The sequence below is a fragment of the Leopardus geoffroyi genome, chromosome C2 (genome assembly GCF_018350155.1).
Source record: "Leopardus geoffroyi isolate Oge1 chromosome C2, O.geoffroyi_Oge1_pat1.0, whole genome shotgun sequence".
NCBI lineage: Eukaryota > Metazoa > Chordata > Mammalia > Carnivora > Felidae > Leopardus > Leopardus geoffroyi.
This window is the reverse complement of record NC_059333.1, coordinates 40,820,884-40,842,831: the sequence shown is the minus strand read 5'-3', so window position 1 is coordinate 40,842,831 and position 21,948 is coordinate 40,820,884. Positions and strand designations below refer to the sequence as shown.

Below are 21,948 nucleotides of genomic sequence, written 5' to 3'. Positions count from 1 at the left end.
GAATATCAAGACATTTTCTGATCAGAAGGTCATCAGTTATGATAATATTGCACTGCAGGGTCAAGAATGGAAATGTCAAGGATACCATTCACGTGGGGGTAGCTTGTTGAGGGTTCTGCTTTCTGGGGTTCACAACCTTATGCTGAGGGGCTCCCCCACTCACAACCCACCTTCATTTTCTCAGACTAACAGATATCCTTGAGGATTGCAAAGGAATGGCATTGAAGGTGAGTAGTAAGAGGAAGTCCAGTTGTTTCCTCCTACTCTTCTTCTGCCCCCAAACCTTATCTAAGTCCTGAATCCTATTTCTTTTGGAATGAACACCAGCGGTTAATTTCAGTCTGAGCCTTCCTTTCTTGTGATTAAGGCAGTGATGAACTTTAATAGTAGCCAGAGTGCCTAGGTAACTCCATGAGAAAGCATGTATGTTATTACTCACTAGGAGAGGTGTGCAAGTTGGAAGTATGTTCGTGAGGGCCACCAGGTCTGTCTGGGAAGGATTCACGAGTGCTGGGTCTCCCAAAGCCTAGAATAGAAGCAGCACTGTAAAGAAATGCCGGGGCACCCCTTTGTGAAGAAAAGGAAGAGAGGAGCACTTGGGTGGCTCATTTGGTTAAACATCTGACTCTGGATTTCAGCTCAGGTCACTATCTCCCAGCTCGTGAGTTCAAGCCCCATGCTGGACTCGGCACTGACACACAGAGCCTGCTTGGGGTTCTCTCTCTCCTTCTGTGTCTCTGCCCCTCCCCTGCTCATGTGCTCTCTCTCTCTCTCTCTCTCTCAAAATAAATAAATAAATGTAAAAAAAATAAAAAGGCAAAAAAGAAAAGGAAGAGAAAAAAAAGAACCAGCTCCTGGAGAAGATCTTGACATGAAAAGACGGCAGAGAAACAATCCGATGCATTGTTGTATGCATAGGAGGGCGGGTGAGGAAGCAGACAGGTAGGGCGGGATGTGTGAATTATTTTAAGACCCTTTTACTTCCACAGAAAGAATTATAATCACTGGCTCCAACTGGGGGTGGGGGGAACTCGTGATACCTGGAGTGCTGGACATATTTCTGGCAGAAACCTCTGAGAAGTCACAGCAGGCAAAGGAAACTCCAGTAACCACACGTTGAAAAAAAAAAAAAAAAAGAGTAAAGTGGTAATACAAGGACTGGGTGATAAGCAAAGCACACTTACAGAAGAGCCATGTGGTCAATTTCTTCCTTGAAGCCCACCCCACTCTGAAAAGATTTCCTTTTTAAATGTTTATTTATTTTTTTAAAAAGAGAATGAGTGGCAGAGGAGCAGACAGAGAGGGGACAGAGGATTGGAAGCAGGCTTTGCACTGACAGCAGAGAGCCTGATGCAGGGACAGGAACTCAGGAACTCACGACCTGAGCCAAAGTTGGACACTTAGCCGACTGAGCCACCCAGGTGCCCCTTCTAATCAAGGATGACATTTGTATTACTCGCTGTGAGACCCAGGCAGTGTGAAAAGGAAGACTTCAGGGCTCTATTTTTTTTCTTCTTCTACATGATTATTATCAATTCCAAATATAGGCTTATGTCAAAGCATTGTACCCAGTTGCATGTCTGTGGAGAAACTGGAAGTCTGCTGAAGAGTCTCTTCTCCAGAAAAAGACCATTCTGGGTTTCTGACATTTAGGAGATGTTTCAGCCCCCAATAAAATAACACACAGGGCCTCCATACCAATGGCCTTTTTTTGCCATAAAAACGGATGGAAATTTAATGTAATCAGAAAGGAAAACTAAATTTTTCTAAATGCTGATATAATTTAATGTTATAAGGGACCTGACTATGTGTAGCAATGAAAAGGAAATCGCGGATGCTATGGATTATAACAGCGAGTTTGTTCCGCGAGACGGGTGACACAGCCTCATGACCCAAGCAGCCCGTGTCACCACCTAGGATTACTAAGAGACAGTGTGACTGCTTTAAAACACACACACAACAAAAATCTTTAGAATAATGATGACTTTAAACTTTATACGTCTTTGTGCTGCAAGTAATTGAAATCTCAACCAAAAGTAGCTTAAATGTGAGGGCATTTTTTTCTTTAACCTCACTTTATATAAATCAGCAAGTCAGACCATACGAGGGTGCATTAGCTCAATAGCACAGCTGATTTCATCAAAAATTCAGGATCTTGCCATTTGGCACTTTCCATTGGCCAAAAATGACCACTGAAGTTCCAAAGGTTACATGTATCAACATTCTGGGACAGAAAAATGCAGTGTAAACTCATTCATTGATTTTTATGATTTTTCTATCCCGGAATACCCCCTCTAGCAGTCCGGATCTGATCAGGAAATAGAAATCCCACAGTAGTTTAAACAAGGGAGCGTCAATCAAAGAATTATTAGCTACAATAAAAAGAATTATTAGCTATAAGATATAAGGAACCTCTGTCTGGTATGCTAGGGCTAATGGAGAGCATGTAAGGAAAGACAAACTTGGAAGCATTTCAGGCCTTGGAGAAGATGTGGTTCAGCCACCTGATAGCAAGGGGGTTGGCTTATTTAGCCAGAACTGCTGCGAGTCTGTAGTTGCTGGGCAAACCATAGGCAGCCTCCTACCCAGGGGAGGTGGAGGAGCAGAGGGTCAGCTACCTTGGCGTGGGCGTCCAGTGGGAGTCTAGGCTCACTTTGGGATAGGGGGCGGCAGTTGGGGGTGTGGGGGGTGTGGGGGCTGTGTGGCGTGTGGGTGGGGGGTGGGGCTTCTGACCGGGAAGGTTGGCAGGGAGTGGCTTGGAGAAGGAGCTCTCTCTCCCTGCAGATCTCCCCCTCCCATGCCCCCACCCCTTTGGGTCTCAGAGAGCTGCATGCAGGCGGTCCAGGTTATCTCTAGGCTGAGGCTACAAGGTTACAGAGAGATCGCTTTCCGGGCCCGGCCCGAGGCAAGTTCCACCTGGTGTTCCCACACCCACAGCTCAGGCTGCAAATTGCCGGAAGCCTCTCCCTCTTGCAGTGTCTCTCTAGCGCCCTCTACTGAAAATCTTAACATCACACGTACTTACTTAAAGGGAAATGGTTAAAGAAATTCCGTTGTTAGATACATCAGAGAGCATATGTGGAGAGGTGTGTTCAGAGTTCAGAGGTAATAAATTAAGAACTGACACAGCCCCGGATGACTTTCCTTCTCTCTCCTTGACCAGAAGTGCGTGACATCCACACGCCTAAATCAATAACTAGATGGAATTAATCACCATATTTGGTTTAAACTAATCAAGATTTACCCCAGGGCTGAAATGGAGCTCTTTCCAGGAAACACAGCCCACAAGGCTAACCAGGGCTCTGCCATCAGGCAGAAGCCTGCGAACTAACAGTGTGTGCTGTCCCATGTCTTCTGTTTCAATGATATGGGATATCCCATAGTCAAAAAAGTAACGGCAAACACGTCCAGGCCGTTTTCTCCTAAAAATAATTTTTTAATGGTTTCTGAAACAATCACTGCAGCAAAAGCATCTGAAAGCAGATAATACCAGAGACTAATTTACAGAAGACTGTAAATTTTTAATGCTATGAAACTTACTGTCTAGAAACTGCAGGCTTCTTTTAAGAAGTGAAAAGTTTAATCTTTGCTTAGTATGAAAAGAGAGTGGGAGGAAACTTTAAATAACCACCAATAAAAATTTCTCTAATACTTAAAGAAGTTTCCAGATATGATTTCCTTACCTAACCGCCCTCATCCTAGCTCTCTGATAGAACCTGGCTTTTCCTCTTACAACTTGCTCAGTTCCCTGTTGCACACTTGCCTACATGTCCGTATTGGGTGGCCTCATCTTCCTCTCCATTGCCCTGCTCGCTCTCCATATGATAAACTCACATTTGCCACCATATACTTTTATAGCAATACTTTCTGTCCCCACAGAGTTACAAGACAGGTATACTTAATGATGAAGGGCTGTTGACTACAAACATTATTATTCAAGAAATTACATGTTTAATCTGAAATATTATTTGGTGAAGGAGTGCCCTCACCTGCAAAAATAAATAAATGTACGAAAGAACAGACATTATATCCTGCATACAATTTTATTTTTAAAAAGATATTTTAATTTCATATAGTATCACTTTCAGTGGGATAAAGTCAACCCAAAATTAAAAATTGCAAGTTGCTTTTCCTGCTAAAGAATTATCACCTGCCAACTCAATCAGTAGTCACCTCTAACACACACTGCTTCTCCTGATGGGAATAATCCATTTAAAGAAAGTCACAAGAATTCACCACTGAGAGTCATATTTCTGGGTAACACATAACAAAGCTTTGGTAACACTCCAGTGTCATTTCCTTGAAGGTTGATGTTGGATATTGTTGCTGAGGAAGGTCAAAAGCGGCTAAGACCTTCCTAAAGAACATGATAGCACCTATATGTCAGTGATTATGCCTACTTTGAAAGAAAAGGGGTTGCAATTATTAATTTGACTGTGAATATTGAGTATACGCAACGCTGCAAAACTTAACAATTAATTTCTATTTGGCTGTGTGATTTAACATTTAGACTTCATATAGCATAGCTAAAATGTATAGGAAACTAAGTGAAATTGGTCTCAGAGATTTTATATTGGAGCAGATTTTGTATCTTATATTCGAACTGACTCAGGCTAAGAACATCAATCTTCCAGGGAACAGGATGAGATGGGGTTGGACTAGGCTAAGATATAAAAGGGGAAGTTTCCTCGGTTCATCCGTCTGAGCAACAACGTCCTTCCCCTTAGGAGCTCATTATCATAACAGGTCTGGGAAAGGCTCCTAATTCTAGAATTTTCCTTCACTTTCTCCCATCTTGACAGTCATGCATTCCATTCAAGGGATTCTTTCTCAACCAGATGTCCAGAGGAAAGGACCCAAACAAAATGTGTTGGGTGGAGGAAGGGGAAGAGAGCAGGACTATAACCATCTTAAGGTAATCAGACAGCCTTTGTCATACAGCTAAGTAGTTTAAAATACAAGCTCTGGAACCTGTGACTGCCTGGACCCCAATCTGTGTTTGGTCAGGAATTAGCTGTACAACCTTGACAATATTACTGAACTTTTTTGTGCTTCAGATCACTCTTCTGTAAAATACAGATAAACATCATAAAAAATCATGGTTCTTAGGCTAAGTGGTTGGATACACAGAAAGCACTTAGAATAATGCCTGGGAGTAAGTGTGTATCAAGTCAATGCAGAACCTTTCTCAAAATTTGGGAATAAAAAAACTCCTTGAAATATGCATGAAGTTTAGAAAATTTGAGTATAAATCATTTATGAATATAAAAGTTTTCCCGAATGTTGACTAGTAGGGTGAATGCTCAGTTAAATGACTGAAATGCCAAATTGTAAATTGTATTAAGAAATTTTTAATTTGCACACAATTTTAATTAAACATGTCCTTCTGTAACTTTTTTAATACATTGAATTTCTGTGAATTGTACTATTAAATTAAATGAATATTTACTGAAGAAATGACTATGTGTTAGGTTATTCCAGTTATCTATTATGGTAGAAAAAGGGGAAAAAAAGCCTCCCCAACACTTAGTGACATAAAACAGTAGATATTTTATTATGCTCATTATATTGTGGATCAGGAATTTGGACAGAGCACAGTGGTAATGGCTTGTCTCTGCTCCATAGTAACTGAGGTCTCAGCTGGGTTGAAATGGTTTGAGACAGCTTAACTGAGGCCATCTGCCTGGAGCCCCATTTAAGGATGTTGGAGGGGCTTCTTGATTCTTCTCTCCATTCCATCTTCTGGGGCGGCAATGTTCAAGATGGCTTCTTCACTCATAGCCTGTCGCCGGCAATGTGTGGCTGGAACAGATGGGGCCATCCAAGTAACTCTCTCTTCATGTACTCTCTCCATGTGACTAGCTTAGGCTTCTTTAAAGCATGGGCTTCAGTTCTCAGACTTTTCATATCATGGTGCATGACTCCAAGAGCAAGTATCCCAAGAAACCCACTAGAAGGTGCAAAGTCTTTAGTGACTTATCCTCAGAAGCCCCAGAACATCACTTTTGCCACGTTCCATTGGTCAGAGGATCATTAACGTCAGCCCAAAATCAAGGGAAAGAAAATTAGAAACCAATTCTCAACTGGAGAAGTAGCAAATTATTTGTGTCCTTCCATCTACTTTTTAAGTCCGTTAAGTCATTGGCTTTATATCCCTTTCTAGCTACTGCCCTGGACAGTCAACCTTCTCAAAAGAATGGCCCACTCAGGCTGTGTTCACTGACTGCCTAACTGTCTCTCTAATCTGGCATTAGCTCTCCTTACTCCACTAAACTCCTCTTGCAAAAGCCATTAATGACTTCCACTTTGGCAAATATAATGGACAATTATTTATTTCTAAGTGATTTTTGACACCATTGAAAATTGTCCTTAAACACTCTCTCTCCCAGGCTTTTTGACACCACACTCCAGTTTTTTCTTCTCTCCGCTTTTTTCTTCTTGGTCTTCTTTACTTCCTCCCATTTTCCCACCCATGTTCCTCTTCCTCATCGCCACCACCATCCTCACACACCCGTATCAGTTGCCACCTCTGTTTGAACTAGTACTCAGTTTCATTCCCTTATCTTTATTTCTACTACTACTAACCTAGTCAAAGTCAAAACTCTCTTGTACCAGATTTCCCTCAGTAGCATCCTGATTGGTCTCCCTGCAAAGCCCTCTTTCCCCTTCTAATCTGTTTTTCAAATTATGCCCTGAAAATGATTTAAAGATTGAAAATCCTTGAATTCTTTTCCAATGAATCTCAAATAAAACTTAAAATCTTACAAAGTCCTGCCTTACCCTATTTCATGCCAGACTTTCTTTCAGTTCCTCAATGTACCATGTTCCTTCCACCTGAGGACCTTTCTCCATAGTCATCTCTCCAGATGGAAAGTGCCATCCCTCCTTTCTTTCCATTTGTGTCCTACCTAACTCCCACTCACCCAAGTCAAAGTCTCAGCTCAAATGCCATTGGCTCAGAGACAACCTCTCTCACCTCTCTACCTAAATTAGGCCTTCCCATAATCTTTTTTTAATCTATTTATTTTGAGAGAAAGAAACAGCATATGAATGGGGTAGGGGCAGAGAGAGAAGAAGAAAAGAGAGAGAAAATGCCAAGCAGACTTCACACTGTCAGCATAGAGCCCTATGTGGGGCTTGAACTCACCAATCATGAGACCCTGACCCAAGCAGAAGTCAGACACTTAACCAACAGAGCCACACAGGTGCCCCACTCCCATAATTCTTTATATCATTTTTCTTCATAAAAATATATTACTAATTTTAATTGTATGTTTCCTTGTTATTTATTTAATGTCATCTCTAGTAAGTAGGATGTACATGTATTGAGGGTAGGGATATAATTTTTTGTTTCACTGTTGTTAGTATATGGGTGATAATTTTTCCCTCTGGGGTCAAACTACCTGATGCATATTTTAGATCTAGAACTAGCTGTGAATTTGAACGAGTTATTTAACCACATATGCTTTAGTCCTCTTATCACAAACATGTAGGTAATAATAATACCTATCTAATAGGGTTGTGGGAAGGACTTAATGTAATAATGCATGTTAAGAGCTTAGCAAATGGCCTGGCAAACAGCAGCTACTCAATAAGAATTTTCTTTTCTTTTCTTTTCTTTTTTAATGTTTACTTATTTCGAGAGAGAGAAACAACGCAAGTAGGGGAGGGGCAAAGAGAGAGAGGGAGAAAGAGAATCCCAAGCAGGTTCTGCAATGTCAGCGCAGAGCCTGACAAAGGGCTCCATCTCACAAACACAAGATCATGACCTGAGCAGAAATCAAAAGTTAGACACTCAACCGACTGAGCCACCCAGGAGCCCTTCAATAAGTATATTCTATTGGTATTTCTATTATTATTACCTCCTGCACAGTGCCTGGAATATAGTTGGTGCTCAATAAATATTTCACATAGGATGAATGAATGATGAAAGTTAAACACTGCTTTAGCAAAAGGTTCTATATACCTATGTGCCGGTTTTTTTATACATTTTATATATTTAATTTTTTTATTGTTTATTTATTTATTTTGAGAGAGAGAGAGAGAGCACAAGCAGGGGAGGGGCAGAGAGAGAGAGAGAGAGAGAGAGAAAGAATCCCAAGCAGGCTCCATGATGTCAGTGCAGAGCCCAATGGGGGGCTCAATCCTATGAACCATGATATCATGACCTGAGTCGAAATCAAGAGTCGGACGCTTAACTGACTGAGCCACCCAGGTGCCCCTACATTTTGTATATTTTAAAAGATATATTTTGAAATATAAGATACAGTATATGAAAAAACTAAGGAAAAATTCTTCTTTTTATATCAGGCTAAACATTTCCCTTGTTTCAATGCTTGTTCCATATAAAAATAAAATGTCTTAATTACCTCTTTACAGATCATACAAAGGTTAATTCCAATTAGTCCAAGTTGAATATTTACACATTTTGAGTTAATGACATTCTGATTAATGAGTTTTTCTGTACTTAAGATTTTTCTCTAAACTAGAAGTAAATTCTACATGCTGATAAATCATTAAATTTGATTCATAGAAGCATTTCTTAAATGAGGTAATTGAATAAAATTTCTCATGAATAAGAACATATTCATGGTATTATATACTATGATAAGAAAAAAATGTGAAATTAAAAGAAAAAAGTTATCTAAGAATGAAAAGGGGAAAGAAGGAAAAGGATTCTATTTCTCCTTGGCCTCATTAATGTTACCAATTGATAACATAATCTGGCTCTGGCTTTAGTATTCTAGGAAAAGATTAATAGATAGTAAACTAGAATTGTTCGGACCAATATAATAACAATATTAAATTTCAAAAAATAGAAAGCACTAATCCTTTTATAATACTCCTTAAAATTAACAAATTGAATCTCATTAAACTTACCTTATTTTATACTACGGTCACATGTAATATCATTCAGATCATGATCTGAGCCAAAATCAAGAGTTGGTCACTTAAGCAAATCACTCAGGTGCCCCCCGCCCCGCAACTATGGGTTTTAATAGCACTCATGAGAACACAAAGTATGGTGATGAGGAGGCAGTAATGTGTGTATATGTTGCTAAGAAAACCTTAGAAAAAAACCCCACTAATTTTATTACGAGAAAGACAGATACCATATGTTTTCACTCATATGTGGATCCTGAGAAACTTAACAGAAGACCAGGGGAGAGTGGGAGGGGGGAAAAGAAAAGTTACAGAGACAGAGGGAGGCAAACCATAAGAGACTCTTAAATACTGAGAACAAACTGAGGGTTGATGGGGGGGGGGGGTGGGTGAGAGGGGAAAGTGGGTGATGGGCATTGAGGAGGGCCCCTGTTGGGATGAGCACTGAGTGTTGTATGGAAACCACTTTAACAATAAATCATAAGGAAGTGTTTTCTTAACAAAGCAATATTTTCTAGCTCACAATTTCTTTTAACCCACAAAATATTATGGCAATCCAGGATTTCATTCTTATGCTTCTCCTTGAAAGTAGCTAAGAACAGTAAATTATTTTATCTCACTATAGTTCTTTGGCCATTATGTATACAATTTATTAGCATCCATGAGAATAGTTGCATAAAATGTTGGTGACTTCACTGTCTTCAAATTTGCCAAAAATGTGTCCATATTCACTTTGTTAAATGTCATCCTATATGGATTTTACATTAGTTCTTTGAAAATTATTAATTCCTATATTAACAACTCTCATTTAATCAGGGCATTCTGGTCTTAGAGTTTATTTTGCTTTTCTGCCGCAATTTGTTTTTTACTTAAATCAATGTAAAATTAAAAAAAATTTTTTTAATGTTTATTTGAGAGAGAGCGCGCGTGGGCGAGGCACAGAGAGAGAGGGAGACACAGAATCTGAAGCAGGCTCCAGGCTCTGAGCTGTCAGCACAGATACTGATGTGGGGCTCAAATTCACAAACTATGAGATCATGACCTGAGCCAAAGTTGGATGCTGAACCAACTGATCCACCCAGGTTTAAATCAATTTAAAACAAAACAAGAGTGCCTGCCTTGCTCAGTTGGAAGAACATGCAACACTTGATCTTGGGGTCATGAGTTCAAGCCCCACATTGGGTGTAGAAATTACTTAAATAAAAAAATAAAACAAAATGAGACAAGAGAGAATATACAGACCCAATTGGAAGAACAATTCCATCATTCTGTCTGCTGTTCTTACTGGACTGCATTGTGACCCACACCCTCACTATTCCATTGCTGACATCACTCAGGTATGAAAGGCAATTTCTAAAATCCACCCCCCGGCATAAAGAAGTCTCCCTCAACCACCAGAGCCTGTGAGTATCATCTCTGTGATTATGTTATGCTCTGTGGCATGGTGGACTTCAAGATGGGGGAGATTTTCCAGGTGGGCTTGGTTCTGATCACATGAGCCTTTAAAAGCAGAGACCTTTCTTCAGCTGATGACAGAAGAGGGAGTCAGAGCAACCTGAAGCATGAGAAGGACTCACTGCTAGGAGCATGGAAGGAGCCACTTAGGGTGGAACGCAGATGGGAAGACCAGCCGCCTACTGATGCCAGCAAGGAAACGGGGACCTCTCTACTACAACTGCAAAGAACTGAATTTTGCCAATAACAGGAATGATGAGGATTCCTGTTCTCATCTTGGCATCCAGGTAACAAAGCCAGCCAATACCCTGCATGCAGCCTTGTGAGACCCTGAGCAGAGAACCCAGCCATGTCATCCCAGACTTCTAATTTATGGAACTAATGAGTAATAAATGGGATTTTTAAAGCTGCTAAGTTTGTGACAGTTTGTTATACAGCAATAAAAACAAACACAATGGGATGATCCTAGTATCCTCTGAGCGACTCGCTGAACTTACATTATGGTGTAGATTTCGCACAAAGTACTTAAATTTGTCCTAAGTTGATAACCAAGACACTGAGCCACCATGCGTATTAATACAAATATAGATTGCAATAGTCTCTTAAGCTTCCTTTTCAGTAACAATAAAAACTTTACCATTATTTGAAAAAAAATTGAACAAATCCCCAACATTATATCCCCAAACTAAACAACTTACTAACAATACGTCTAAAGGTTACCAAAACATTGACTGAAGCTACTTTCTCAATTCATTTCTACCCCAGATAGATACATCTTTGGCATCATTTTTTATAGCTTGATAATTCTTCTTGTCAGCAGCAGTATACATTCTTGTTCTAAAATGCACCCCTATCATCCAAAATATTACTCATGATCACCCACATATGCCTGCAACACATCTGTTTTTAGCTTTTCTATCCCTACTCCTGGATCTCACTCTAGTTTTCCAATGCATTGATTTCTTAAAATTTCATCAACCACAAATTAACTTCTCTGTCACCCCCACCTCCCGTTTCCAAATGATTATCCACACCTGAAGACTTTACAACTTCACAGTATTCCTCTGCTTGCCTGGCATTTTTTAAAGACTATGTTCAATAATCCCAACATCTTAAAACAATTTTTAAAATGGATATGAATGTGAATGACCTATTAGCAGGAGAGTTGAAAGAAATTAACAGTTGATTTAATAAAGAAGATGAATAGCGGGGAAATTTTTAAAAAAAACACCAAAATGTCAAGATTAGATGAGAGGAATATCAAGCCAGTAACAATAACAAAAAGAGAAATAAGGAGAAGGAAATCAGGATAGAAACGATGAGCTGATTTTAGACATATTGGGATATTCAAATACTAAAAAGAGAGATTTGGACCACAACATTCAAAATATAATCTTATTTTACAGCTTCATAGGAAATCCTAATCTCCTCTCCTGAATTTTGGACTCTTCAACCCTTCATTATTAAATAAATCTGTATTTTTTTCTTTACACCTTGGAACTTATTTTCATTTGTGCATAATAAACCATTCTTAAATTATTTTTAATGTGAGTATAAGTCCCTCCTCTCATTTCTAAAAATCTATTATTTTTCTCTTTGTAATTCCGGGAGTAACAATCTTCTTCAGAAGATATTCTTCCAAACTTTATAGCTAGTTTGCTATTATAACCAAGCAAGGAAATTTCACTTCCAAAGGTAACCACAAACCCAGCTACTTTCCTCTGTAAACTATTGTTCCAACATACTTCAGCCTGAAATTTTCCAGCTGTGCCCAAGGGCTTCTTGCAACCACATGGAAACTATTTCTTGGGGCTTATTTTTAATTATAGCCTTTACTCTCCTTTGGTTCTTCAGATATTTCTGCTCCCAAGGTTACATGATGCTCCAGAGACATAACATTTGTGACACCACCACTGTATGATATCCTACAATAATGAATATCATAGGACAGATGGAAGCATTACCACAGAATTTGGATTTGTTTTTGTAGTTTATTCAGAAAGATGTCCATACCACCATTAATGTGTGTGCTTTGAACTCATCAGATGTTATTCATCCAGTTAGATGCCTATAAATATACCACACAACTAGGATCCCACAAGATGTCATGCTAAGCAAGATCCATACCCTTAATGACAGAAGTGGTAACATACATTACACATCCTTCCAGCAGGAAAATGCAGTAAAGAACGTTGTGTAACACGTCTATCTTGAGAAACAACCTCCTAATGACTGATGCATCTTACTGGCAAAAGCTTTCAAGCAAACTCTTAAGTGAAGTCATGTTCATTTCTCATAAATGATCAGAAGAAAACCAGATAGTCCAATAAGGTAGATCTAAATGTTTTCAGTTTAGTCTGAAATAATCATGATGGATATATTCATAATTCTGCATCAGAGTATTAAAATCTCAAAATGCTGGTTAATTCTAAAGTAAATCCAGATTCCATGTCTTCTAAGAAGGGGTTAAAGAGGTACAAGATGTAATCTATATGACCAGAACTCAAGGCCTACTGTACTTTTTAGGGACTATTCCAAAATTGACCAAGAAGATTAAAAAGATTATTATGCTTCAGTTTTCCTGATAAAGGGTCCTCCATGGACTATTGCCTTAATTGTTGAGAGTCATTTTAGAGTCCATACGCTATTGTCTTGTTTCCTGTGAAGTGTGTATGGGGAAAGAAGTGGAGTAAAAGTGGTGTTTATTATAGAAAATTAATTAACTGAAGTGTGTTACTTATGTAAAGCAGCTAATCATATATTATAATTCCCTTTCTACAGATGATGAATCAGAGATTCAGAGATACAAAAAAATGGCTTTGTAGTAAGGGTCAGGCAAGAGCTGAAGCAATGTTTTTGTTTTTTTTTTGTTTTGTTTTGTTTCATTTTTTTAATGTTTATTTTTGAGACACAGAGAAACAGAGACAGAGAGCGAGCAGGGGAGGGGCAGAGAGAGAGGGAGACACAGAATGTGGAGCAGGTGTCAGGCTCTGAGCTGTCAGCACAGAGCCCGATGTGAGGCTAGAACCCACAAACTGTGAGATCATGCCCTGAACCGAAGTTGGACGCTTAACCAACTGAGCCAACCAGGTGCCTCTGTTTTGTTTTCATGTTAATTTCAGTTCCCACACTTCCTTCACTACACCACATGGTCTTCTCAATTTTATTTGAGATATATATTTATCATATTATATACAAATGAAAGCAGTTGCTTTAAAAATTACTATTGCCATAGTTAAATGACGCAACTATGTCATAGACAGTGATTCTCAAGGCATGGTTCAGGGACTAACAGCAACTGTGTCAGCTGGGAAAGTGTAGGAAATGCACATTCTTAGGTCCTTGGCAGGCCTACCGAATCAAAGTCCCAGGGAGGGAGCTTTGGCAATCTGTTTCAGCAGGGCCACCAGTCAATTCTGCTGCACGCTCACATTTGAGCTCTAGAATAGCCGTTCCCGACACGTTGTGTGTATCATCGTCACCTGCACAACTTTGTGAACTCAGGGGTACTCCCTACACTTACATCTGTGTGACTTGCACTTGGCCAAAAAGTTGAATGACAACTGCTAAAAAATGTTCACAAGATCACTGACACTTCAACTGCTGAAGAACTTCATTATTTTTACATATTTGGTCAGTCTAAGGGTGTATTATAGCAGTGGTTCTCAACTGGGGGCAAACTGTCCACAATATATGTCACAATATTTTCAGTGTGTGAGATTGAATTTTATTTGATAAGGATTTCATGTAGGATTCTAACTGAATATAATTTGCAGGTTTTGGGAGGCTGTGATTGGAATCACAGTATGACCTAATATATCTAGATTGACAAGGTAGGTAATATTCTACCTTCCAGATATATCTAGACTTCCTTCCTTCCTTCCTTCCTTCCTTCCTTCCTTCCTTCCTTCCTTCCTTCCTTCCTTCCTTCCTTCCTCCCTTCCTTCCTTCCTTCCTTCCTTCCTCTTTCTTCTTCCTATCATCTATCTATCCATCATCCTTCTATCTATCTTCTAGATAGATCTAGAAAGTAAGTCTGTTAATATTATAAATTATTTGTGAAAAAACTTACTCAAAAGTCTTTAATTTTATAAATGTCAATTAGAAGGACTTTCTGCTTCAGCTCACGAAGGAGCAGCTTCTGTGAGATGTGACCTCCTGCCAGAAACAGGGAGAAAATTGTAAAAATATATAACTCTTTCCAGACATTGAACAATCGGCAGAAGAGAATTGTAAATCCTGAGAGAAGGGGAGCCAATGTGAGTCCTAGATCTATATAAGTTTTCTGCCTTCAGGCAATCTCCAGGTGCAGCACAGGGAGGGGAAGCATGTAAGGTGTTAGTCTCACTGAGGTGAGAAAATAAGGACTAGTGTTCAAATAAAATAAGAAAGCTAGAATTTATAGGGAAGAGGATGAAACAGAAGAAGGAGCTCCAGAAATCTGCATAGGGGTTTCCTAAGGTCTTTGAATAAAGAGCAATACGACCATTGCAAGGTGAAACCCCACAAAGCTACCCCCCTGGAAAAAAAAACTGAAGGAAAAAAATAATTACTGGGTATCCATAAGACAAAGAAGTTTTGACAGCTCATACAAGGCTAAGTATTATTCATTCAAGTTCCCACCAGACAGAGTAGAGAAACCTTATTGAAGAGGCTGGGCATTATGGACTGGATTGTTTCCCCCTAACATTAATATGTTCGAGCCCTAAACCACAGTGTGACTGCATGTGGAGATATGACATTTAAGGAGGTAATTAAGATTATATAAGACTATAATGGAGGGGCTCAATCCAATACGCCTGGTGTCCTTCCATATAAGAAGAGGAAGAGACACCAGCGACTTAATGTCTCTCAGCTCAACTATAGAGAAAAGGCCACATGAGGACACAGTGAAGAGTGTTCATCTGTAAACCAAGAAGAGAGGTCTCTCCAGAAACCAACTCTGCCAGCACCTTGATCTTAAACTTCTAAGCTCTAGAACTGTGAGAAAATAAATCTTTGGTATTTAAGCCACCTAGTTTGTGGTATTCTGTTATGACAGCCCAGCAGGTTAATATACTTGGTGTCTGCAGAAAAGACTACCCTATACAGGATGAACTAGTCTTAGAGAATGGGTACACTTACTCACCCAAAAATGGCTTAAAAGCAACCCTTGAATGGACGACCCTTATTTGCAAGTAATGTAAATGCCTTCTAGACAAATTGTAGAACGTATTAAAGGAATGCAACAAAATCCAGACCCAACAATGAGAAATTTACAATGTCTGGCACCCAATCCAAACTTACCAGATGTGCCAAGAAGCAGGAAAATATAAACCTTAACATGGAAAAATATCAATTAATATAAACGGACCAAGGAATGACAGAGATAATGACAGAGATAATGACAGAGATAATAACATGGAAAAATATCAATTAATATAAACGGACCAAGGAATGACAGTGAACAAAGACTATAAAATAGCTACAATAAATATTGAAAATATGCTCAGATTTTAAAGGAAATAATAACTATAATGAAGATATAAAACATAATCAGGGGTGCCTGGGTGGTTCAGTCAGTTAAGCATCCTACTTCAACTCAGGTCATGATCTCAAGGTTCATGAGTTCAAACCCTGCATCAGGCTCTCTGCTGTCAGCACAGAGCCTGCTTCAGGTCCTCTGTCCCCCTTCTCTGTCCCTCCACCGCTTGCTCTCACTCTCTCAAAAATAAATGAACATTTAAATAAATAAATAATAATCCAATGAAAGTTCCACAAATGAAAAAAATCATTACCTGTCATGAAAATTTCACTGGGTGGGGTTGATAGCAAATTAAACACTTCAGAAGTGAGAAAAGATATAAACTGAAAGACACAAAAATAGAAACTGTAAACTGTCCAATACCATAGAAAAATTAAATTAAACTAAATTAACAGAGACTCATTGTCCTGTAGGACAATATCAAGCAGCCTAACATACATGTCTTGTGGAGTCTTGAGTAGGAAAAAAAAAGGTGGGAGGGAAAGGTAGAATAGAAAAAAAATCTTTGAAGAAATGACAAGAGAAATTTTTCAGATTTGATAAAAAATTTAAACTCACAGACTCAAAAACCTTAACGAATCCTAAGCAAGATAAAAAGAAAATTTTTAAAAAGCTACTCTGAGAATGTCATAATTAAATTGCTGCAAACAAGCGATAAAGAGAAAGTTTTAAAAATGGCCAGAGAGGGGAGAAGGGGTAAAGATACATTCTGTATGGAGGGCAAAGATAAGAATGACTTCAGGCTTCTCATTGTCAGAAATAAGGGAACAGGACCATATCTTTAAAATGCAGACAGAAAACAAAAGGTCAGCCTAGAATTCTGTACCCAGAAGAATTCTAGGTTGAAGAAATTCTCAAAAAAAGCTGAGAAAATTCATAGCAGACCTGGACTAGGAAAAAAAAAAAAAAAAGATAAAGGAAGTTCTACAGGCCAAAGAAAAATGACACCAGATGAAACCTTGAATCTACACAAGAGAAAGAACATTAACAATGGTATGTGGGCAAATATAAGAGAACTTCATTTCCAGTTTAAGTTCTTTGAAAAGTCACTTTAAAAAGCATTAAGCAGATGAATTCCACCAAACCTGTGTATTCTTCACACATGTATCTATTTCTGTAAATATTCCTTCTATCCTGAGTGTGGATTACAAGTGGATTTCAACTTGAGCAAACACCGTATCTTAATTTCATCCTTATAATTAATATTCACTCCTTATCATTCTATTGCTTTTTCCATTATGTTGCAGTTTTGCAGCTGGTGGGTGTGGACAATATTTAGCTTATTAAAGAACTTTTTGGGGTGCCTGGGTAGCTCAGCCGATTAAATGTCTGACTCCTGGTTTCTGTTCGGGTCATGATGTCACAGTTCATGAGATGGAGCCCCAAGTTGTGCTCTGTGCAGACAGCGCAGAGCCTGGTTGGGAATCTCTCTCCCTCTTTGTCTGCCTCTCCCTTGCTCAGGCTGTCTTTCTCAAAATAAACAAATAAACTTAAAAAAAAAAAAAAAAACAAAACTCATAGCCAATTCTGATACACCTTCAGTCACTTCAGCATGGAACAATCACTCTCCGAGACACACTGTGTGGAAATTCTCAGAGAGTGCAAAAGAATGCTTAATAGTTTGCACAGAGTGACAAAGCAAATTCATTTAACAGAGACAAACATGGCTTCCTTACTGCCTGCTGAAAGATACTCAGCTCAACTTTAAGGATCTACATTCCTTCAAATTATGTATTGTACTCAATCTTTGGAATTCTTCTTCTACTTCTTCCTTTTTTTTTTCCTTTGGCTCTTTTTTCCCGTGAATAATAAATACATTGCTAAAATATAGTTTAGTAATTTAATGATCCAGTTTTTTTTCAAGGTAAACTCCTTTACTCCTTTCAGCTATCAAATTACCCAAACCCACTGCAGCCTGGAGAATTATGTTGCAATGGAAAAGTAGGATATTGTCAGCAAAATCAAAAGATATTTTCAAAGGAATATATATTTTTTTATGCAAAAAACTTAGATTTTAAACTTCAAGCATCTCCTGTCTAAAGTATTTTCTGGAAAAAGAAATATAAAATTGAAGAAAAAAGAAAGCTAGTAAAAAATCCTTAAAATTCTTAATATTTAGTGTTGGAATTTACATAGCATGGCAGGAAGCAAAAAGCAAAATTTTATTACTCTCTTACAATTCCTCCAAAGACTTCCCACAGAGCTTGAAATAAAATGTAACAGTCCTTGTCATTTCACTCACCTTAATGTTCTGGCCCCTGACTTGGCAGGTCACCTCCTGCCATTCTAGTCCCACCGTCCTCAACAAGCTCAAGCCCTAGTAACCTGGTAACATTCTTCTACTTTGTTAACCTTGCCAAACTACCCCCCCCCCCAACCATGACCTCACCAAAAGCTGTTCCCTCTTCCTGGGAACACTTTCACCTGCCTACCCATCACCTCCCTCCTTCCTTTCTTCCATCTGAATTAGCTTATAATACTTCATTATATTCTTTATTTTCCCTTCAGTACATTTATCTTGCACGATAATATGTACTTGTATATCCTTTTAATGTCACTCTATTCCAGTAAGTGGGTATCAAGTCATTTTGTCTCTCTCCCCTTATCCAGGAAAGGTGCCTGGTACAGAGTGGGCACTCCGTGTTTATGGAATGAAGGAATAGCTAGATTCGCACATGAATCCATGAATGCTTTTGACAACAAATTTCATTCTTAGATGAAACCTACAAACTGTGGTGGTATTTGCTATTATTTCATATGCGCTAGTGGGTTTTTAAAGAGCACTACATACATTGAAATTGGTTCGCTTAGCATTATGTGGATTCCTAAGTGGTAGTATGGGGGACCAGTTAAAAGCATCTTATTGCATGTGAACACTTAAGGGTACCACATGCTCAGAAATTCTAATGTTCCCTCCAAAAAAGTGTGCCACATATACTTACGAACTTATACTGGAAAATGGAAACACTTGTATAAGATGCCATAAAATGAAAAGGAAAATTCATTCAGGCAGTGGAAATCCAAGTTCCAATACGAGAACTCAGCATTTCTCTGTAATGGCAAGGTGATTCTGTGTTGCAACATCTCCACACCGTGGCCAGATCTAGAATAGCTTACTACTCTGTGGGAATGCATACTTTTCAGGTCTTAAGTAAGGGTAATGTACCCAAGCATGTATTCAATGCTAAATGGAACTAATTTGAATAGTTTCCTGAAAATTAATCTTAGTCCAAAATTTTATTAGTATCCCTTAGTCATTATGGCTTAATGTCACATTGGCACAGTTTACTGTGGTTACTTTTCTAATGGTTCACTCTTCCCTTTCCTGCTACACGTCTCAAATCAATTAAAAAAAAAAAAAACCTCAAATATATGATTTAGAAGGAAAAACTAGAGAGAACTACACTATAAATTTCTCTATTTTAGCAGTAAATTCTTTTATTAACCATTACCTCCTTCCCCAAAATGTATCTAATCTATGACAACCTGAAGTGCTAACCTGAGTTAAACTTAAATTTTATAATTTTTTTCAAAATTTTGTACCACTGGATTATTTAAGATCTACTGTTTTCATATCTACTCTTCAAAGGGCCTTGGTGCACCACCCCCTTTCTAGTATTGAATGAGGAGTACTAATACTTCCTAAATGAAGGAAAAAGGGAGAAAAATCTAGCTAAATTTCCCAATCCTCCTTGGTCAAGCCTTTTTGACAACAATTTTTTTTTTTTTTTTTTTTTGGTTGAGTGAACCCTCAAAGCATCTGGCCCATGATAATGGGTCTGACAGCTTTGTTAAAAAAAATATTAATCTAGGGCCACCTGGGTAGCTCAGTCGGTTAAGTGTTCGACTTCGGCTCAGGTCATGATCTCACGGTTTGTGGGTTCAAGCCCCGTGTCCGTCTCTGTGCTGACAGCTCAGAGCCTAGAGCCTGTTTCAGATTCTGTGTCTCCCTCTCTCTCTGCCCTTCCCCCACTCGCTTTCACTCTCTCTCTCAAAAATAAACATTAAAATTTTTTTTAATATAGTAAAAAATATTAATCTATAAAATGCCTTGATTGGCTTGACAGTAATTTTACCATGGAATGGAGAAAAGGCATTTTGTTAACTAAAATCATTCATTTGTTTTTCCTTCATCCAACACTGACAACTTTCTATATTAAATCTGCAGATCACACAGCAAAGATTTTTACCAAGTATGTATCTCCTAGAAGAAAGGAACAATGTTACCACCTCCTTTTGTTTTCTCATCAGCTCTTAATACAGTTTGACGTCTATGGGGGATGGCTAGTAATATTTAGAATGTCCAACATATGCAAGTCATTTTTTAATCATTTTATTATATGCTGGTCCTTGTAACTATGTAATTCTGAATCGCATATGATGTGTTAACACACCATGTAACTTTTATGTTGTCCTCTAATCTTTCTGGGCTGTTCATTCCTCAAGTGTCAAATGATGCAGGTTAATTTTCTATAAGGCCTCTTCCAGATTTAAGAATCTATGATCATTTTGCATTTGGAAATAATAGTTGAACAAATACAAATTTTTTAAACCACATGCCAAATACTTAGGATTTATAACGACTTTTTAAAGAGAAATACCTTAAGGAGAAAACAATTGTTGCATCTGTGAAGATATGAATTAGATCATACAAATATTCTAGATAACAGACAAGTACATGGAATGTCATACAAATATTCTAGATAACAGACAACTACATGGAATGTCAACAGACAAGTACATTGGAAGGTGCCTCCGTCAATGGGAAAAATGAACTGAGACTGTTTCACTACACTTCATTTGTCCTGTAACTATTTCTGGAAACTATTGTTTTGGTAAATGCTCTGAAGATGAGAAAATCCCTGTAAGAGTGATAAATAGGAAGGGAAGTAAGAAATCATCGGTCAAATAATTGGAACCAAATGTCAAAATCAATTAAAATAGCATTAGAAATATTATGTGCTTAAAAACCGAGTTACAATGAGAACTTTATTAAAGTTTTCTTCGGTACATAAATTTCCTTTTGTATTGAAGTACAGTTGACATACCAGGTTGTATTAGTTCCAAGTATACAACATAGTGATTTTGACATTTGACATTATACAATGCTCACCATGATTAAGTGTAGTTACCATCTGTCACCATACAAAATTATTACAATATTACTGACTACATTCCTTATGCTGTGCTTGTAATCCCTGTGACTTGTTCATTTTATAACTGGAAATTTGTACCTCTTAATCTTCTTCACCTATTTTAGGTATCCCCCACCACTCCTCCCCTCTGGCAACTACTGGTTTGTTCTCTATATTTATGAGTATGTTTCTGTTTTTGTTTGGTTTCTTTTAGATTCCACATGTAAGTGAAATCATATGGTATATCTGTGACTTATTTCACTTAGCATAATATCTTATATGTCCAACCATGGTGTTGTTAATGGCAAGATTTCATTGCTTTTTAATGGCTTGGTAATATTCCATTATATATATATGGTATATGCGTGTATGTATGTATATGTATGTGTATTTGTGTGTATATATATATATATTTTTTTCCCATACATATATATCTTCTTTATTCATTCATTTATCATTGGACACTTAGGTTGCCTCAATATCTTGGCTATTGTAAATAATGCTGCAACAAACACAGGGGTGCCTGTATCTTTTTGAATTAATGTTTTCATTTTCTTTGGGTAAATAGTCAGCAGTGGATTTACTGGATCATATAATATTTCTATTTTTAATTTTCTGAGGAAATTCCATACTGCTTTGGCTACACCAATTTGCATTCCTACCAAAAGTTCACGAGGTTTCCCTTTTCTCTGCATCCTCACCAATACTTGTTATTTCTTGTCTTTTTGATACAAGCCATTCTGACAGGTGTGAGGTGATATCTCATTGCAGTTTTGATTTGCACTGACGATTAGTCATGTTGAATACCTTTTCATGTGTCTATTGGCCATCTTTATGTCTTCTTCAGACAAATGGCTATTCAGTTCCTCTGCCTATTTTTAATCAGATTCTTTGGGGATTTTATCATGTGGAGTTGCATGAGTTCTTTACATATTTTGGATGTTAACTGCT

The 21,948-nt window shown here is 38.1% G+C and overlaps 1 long non-coding RNA gene across 1 annotated transcript; it reads left to right on the top strand.

The window, feature by feature from the left end:
• The first annotated feature begins 10,185 nt into the window (after nt 1-10,185).
• Nucleotides 10,186-10,749, top strand: LOC123610748. The gene is made up of 2 exons (XR_006718281.1): nt 10,186-10,286; nt 10,410-10,749. It is a non-coding gene; the product is annotated as an uncharacterized LOC123610748 (long non-coding RNA).
• The last annotated feature ends 11,199 nt before the right edge of the window (nt 10,750-21,948 follow it).